General features: G+C 36.1%; 1 non-coding gene across 1 annotated transcript; it reads left to right on the top strand.

Moving 5' to 3' along the window:
• Window positions 1-206: 206 nt before the first annotated feature.
• Window positions 207-310, top strand: LOC128580067 (U6 spliceosomal RNA). Its single transcript, XR_008378425.1, has one exon. It is a non-coding gene; the product is annotated as a U6 spliceosomal RNA (small nuclear RNA).
• Window positions 311-5,311: the final 5,001 nt, after the last annotated feature.

The following is a 5,311-nucleotide window of genomic DNA, read 5'->3' as shown; positions in this document are numbered from 1 at the left end:
TGAATAAATTATGGTGTCCGCACTGGTAGAACACCATGATTCAGCTATTTCAAACAATCAGTAAATAAATACACATGTACAGAAAAGTGAAAAGCAAGTTGTAGAAACATAAAGGCACCAATTTAACTACATAAGAAACATAACATCACACACTTCTGCATAAACGTGTGCTACTCACATAGACACAAACCATTGTGTCTACACATGCGGTCACTTCAGCAGCACATATACTAAAATTGGAACAATACATGGAAGATTAGCATGGCTCCTGTGCAAGGATGACACTCAAATTTGTGAAGTTTTTATTCTTACATATATACTCACAGCTTTTTTGTGTGTGTATATGTTTAAAAAATCAAATAAATGTCTTTTTATAAGGAGTTGTGTCTTTCATATCATACCTCCTTTTTGCATTTACTTTTAAAGAGGACAACAGAAGAGGATTATCCTTTGATCCATTTCTCTGTACTCAGGACAGGCTATTCTACAATCAAGAGAGATCAATGACAAAAGATTTCCTGGTGTTTGCACATTATCTCCAAGGCAACGTGAGCTTCAATTAACGAGATTGCAACAATTATTGAGCTCAACTCATTTGAATTTCCCAAGCCCCAAGTCTCACTGTTTTTATCTATAGGACCCAATTGCTCACAATTGCTGTCTAGCTTGGCCCCTCCAACTGTTGGATCTACTCTATTCTCTTTACCTGGATTATCTCACCTGAATGCCAAATAGGTGTAGCCCGTGGACTTCCGATACTCCTCTGGTCTCTTTAACAGTTCTCATTGCTACCTCTGATGAGGCCCTTACTGTCTGTGATATAGCATTTCTCACCTCAGGCCAAACCATGGTCTCAAAGTGGACCAGGTGAGCTTCCAAATACTGTGTATCTCTAAAAACTTCAACTACTGGGGGAAAGGAAACAGTAGTCAACGGAGGAGGTGAATACCTGGGAAGAAATCAGTGTCTTATACACTCAGGAGTATCTTAAATCTACGTACGGCTCAGCTAACCTAATGTGATTGTAAAGAAGGGTTCTCATCTGTTCCAGAGCCAGAGTCTGAAATAAGAGAATTGTACAATCTCTAAGGGCTGGTGTGATGGTGGCTGCAGGAGTCCAGAGATGAAATCCAAGAGGCAAAGATGGGACTTAAGGAGAACCTAGTCATAATCATTTGATACTGTTTGGACCTTCTTTTCCCAGAAGTAAGCTTTTGGGCTCAGTTTAGAAGAGGATTTTTAGATATATGTGCCTTTGGAAGTGGGCATTTCCTTGTTTTGGGGCTGTTCAAACAGAGGCAAGATGATTGCTACTCAGGGTGACATTGGAAAGATTCAGGAATCAGGTAAAATGGAATCCTAGATAGTAATATGATAAAGAACCTTGAAATCTCAGAATTTAGAACCGTCAAGTTCTCAGTGTTAGTCAAATACCATATAGAATGTATTTAGAATTTTTGAAAAATGCAATGCAATTAGATATGGTACCTTTAAACTTGGGTAGTGGACCCCATGCTAATTATTTAATTGAGCATTATTATCCTCAAATCTTTCAATCAATTAAATACAATAGAGGGAAGAGTTTGTTCATATGATGTCTTCCTTAATGGTGACGATCTTATTCCTATATAGTAATACAAAAAATCAGCATACATTCCAATATCCAATGAAGACATTCTTGGTACTTTTTTTAGATCCAATAATTTGAGAACAATTTGTATAAAATACCTTCACATTTGTCAGCATGATCTTTGAAATAACCAAAAGTGTTTAAAATCACGGCATTCACAATGTTTGTTTTTCTAGCTACAGTCACTGAACTTTGCTTTCTTTTCCATTTAGATTTGTAAGATTTGCCCGAAAACACACGTCTCTGGGTACACATGTTAACATGATTTGGAAGGAATAGAGTGCTTAGAAACCATAGCAATTTGTGTTGTTAAAACAGATTTTTAAAGGAATAACAACTCTTGAACTTAAGCTCTACTCTGGCAAAAGCTTGATTAAAAAGAAAGCATTTACAGTTTGAAAATCAACTTATTATTTGTGCTCTAAGGATAATGAAAAGAAGCACTCAGCATAACTAACCAGCAATCTTCCAACTCTAATGGGATGCATGAGAGGGAACTGCGGTTATGCAATGTATCACTTTCCTGGAAATTTAAGAACAAGGAACATTCATTGTTCTTACAAAATATAGCTCATCTGTCACACTCCCCACCTTTGTCCTTATTATTTCCATCATATGTTTACAGGATCATTTTCAAAGGGAATCAGGGAAATAAAAATGATTTTGTAGTCCCCACTAGGAAACATCTCATTTTAGCTGTGGTTCAATTAGAATGTGAATCAAATAATTTTCTCTTTGTTCATAGTTTACGCTACACTCGTTATAATATAATGTAAAAAAATTCTCAATATCTGGATTGATTCTTCATTGATGTCATATTGTAATTCAGAGACAAGACAATACTACTACTAACAACACAGACAGCTAATATTTATTGAGTGCTTGCTATATACCTATTACTCCCCTTTACAGAGTATAAATACAGACACACACATTTGCATTCATTTTGAAAATAAAGAAATAGAAGTAAAAAGTGTTTTAATAATTAAATCAATTCTTTCTGAGCAGCCACGCTAGTAATACAGTGTCATGGAAGATATGTAGTGTTTGAGTTATTAATCTGAAAAATGCCCTCTACTCACTCTTATCTCTGCTTTTTTAACTAGTGGTGTGAATTTTACGTTATCACTTTTATGTCCTTTTTGTTCAATATTTCCAAAATGGCTACCCAGCCAATCACTTCTTGGATTTGAGCACTTGATTTTTTTTTTTTTTTAGCGGTGGCCTCTAATTCAATGAAGGTTTTCTCCCTGAGATTTTGTCTTCTTACTTTCAGACTGGATTATATGTTTTCCCTGGCTAGGTTCCAGAAGATTACATTTATTAAACATATCCTCATCCTCTGGTAGGTGACAGGACTGTGTTATTTACTGGAATGAATGATGATAAAAATTATCAGGCTTACTGCCTTCCATGAAAGCTACTGCTCTGTATTAGAGAGGAGATACAAAGCCGTCTCATGCTTATCACTGTCTATCGATATGGATTTTCAGTGGTTTGTCTTCCTGGTTAGATGATAAGGTCCTTGAGTTCAGAGACCATTCTATGCTTCCCACTGTTGCATGTCAAATTCCCATCATAGTGCCTGGCTCAATAATAAATATTTGCCAAGTTAATGGTCTACTGGAGGGAAATAGAGATATAAACATATATTATAAATAAACAAATATAACAGGGAACAAGAAAGAGAATGATGCTGAAAGGACCACAAGTATTATCCTTCTCATTTAATATATTATAGCAATGTGATGGAATTCTGTTGTTACTTCTTACATTTGATAGTGATAATAATGATATTTTAGGTTCAATAATAGAGGGATCACAGTATGTGAGCTTTAATTTTTTTTAGATGATTTCACAACCCTTGTAAAGGTGGATTACATTTATATTGCAAATAAGGAAATTGAGGTATAAAGTGTTTTAATAATTAAATCAGTTCTTTCCGGGCAGCCATGCTGTCAATACAATCTATGCTAAAGAGACAACTCTCTGGCAACAATGTTTTGATCAGGTTCTACGCCCCGGGGACATGGTTGATGGGATTAAGGAAAGATACCAATCTGAGCTCTACCAATTGATAAATTGGCCTGGTGCAAAAGACAAATTGAGATTATTAGATTTTTTTCTCTAAATAATAATACTAAGAGAAGATGGCAGAGTCACAGAGAGCCAAAGTTAGGAGGGAGCAGAAGCCATGGGGAACAGACATAGGAGGGATAGGAAAGAGACAGAGTGGAGGGTGGCAAAGCTGCTGGGAAAGCAGGGAGAAGTAGGAGAAAGAGAGTAACTGAGCCTTGTGAAAGCGGTGGGGTTCATGCAGCTGCCAGGGGCTCCAAACATGTTTCTAGTTTCCATTGTTCCTCAGCCTTGATGTCCAGGTTTTCATGTGCCATCCCATTGCCTGCAAAACTTGAATGACTCGGGCAGCGCCTGTGGCTCAAAGGACTCATATACCGGAGGTGGTGGGTTCAAACCCAGCCCTGGCCAAAAATGCAAAAAAAATAAAAACAACCCCCCCCAAAAAACTTGAAAGACTCAATATTTCTTGTAACCCCAGAGGTCAGAAGAGTGCTTCACCATGGTAAAGAGGTTTGAAGACCAGCTGAGGAGAACTGCCAGAGCTGGGTGGACTTCATACCTAGCAGAATTGGATGCATCACTGGGAGTCCTAATTATAAGACTTTATCAAGGGGAAAATGACAGGTGACCTATTATTCAGACCGGGATTTAAGTTTGGATGTAATTGCTTCAGTCTCATCTTATCCTCCCTGCCCTTAACTCATATACTTTCTAACCACATTGGATTTTTTCCAATTTTTTAAGTATTTAAAAACATTTTTTCCCTCTGAAGACCTTACTCTCTTCTCATTCTTAGTGTCTACTTATTCTTCAGGTTTTGGGTTAAACGTCTTTTTTTTTTTTTTTTTGAATGTCTTTCTTGATTTATAATTCTAAAATACACCACCTCTTTTACTTTATCTTAGAATATTTTAGTTTTACTCAGAGTCCTTAATTGATTTTTAATGATATTTTTGCTTTCATGACTACATGTTAAATATGTTTTCCCCATTGGACCTTATATTCATGGCCTTAGTTTTGTTTTAGTAACATCTATATACCTAACACCTAACCTTGCTAACAAAGAATTAGTTTTTAATAACATCTCATGAATGAATAAATAAAATACCTGAGAATTGAAAAGATGTAGAGATAAGGAGTTGGGAGGACTATTATTGAACAAAGTATTTACTTCCCTTCAGTCCAAGGGGTTGTGGTTACCTAATGATAATTTTCTTCTTACTACACACCTATATTCCATTTTTAGTGACTTTAGTCTCTCTGAAGCTTATCATCAGGGAAATTTGTTTTCCTGGGTGAATCTTCCTGGTGTCATGTGAATAACAAATATGCAGCAATGCTGTTAATTACAGTCTTAAATTGCTGCCTTATAAGCAATTTTTCAAAAAGCTCTACAAAAGAAAGCCTCAGAGCACACAATGTCGTTTGTAAATGATGTCACTCTATCTTGAAAATTTTTGCATTTTCAATTGGAAATCTGAATATCACGAACAAGAGTGACTCAGAAGTTGTTATTCTTTATATGAGAGTCTAATCCTGATAACCCAGTTTATGCTGGCCCTGTAGAATCTAGCATGTCAAGAACTATTTTATCCATTTTTT

The sequence above is a fragment of the Nycticebus coucang genome, chromosome 2, assembly GCF_027406575.1.
Source record: "Nycticebus coucang isolate mNycCou1 chromosome 2, mNycCou1.pri, whole genome shotgun sequence".
Classification (NCBI taxonomy): domain Eukaryota; kingdom Metazoa; phylum Chordata; class Mammalia; order Primates; family Lorisidae; genus Nycticebus; species Nycticebus coucang.
The sequence above is the reverse complement of the archived record's forward strand: the minus strand, read 5'-3'. Positions and strand labels throughout refer to the sequence as shown.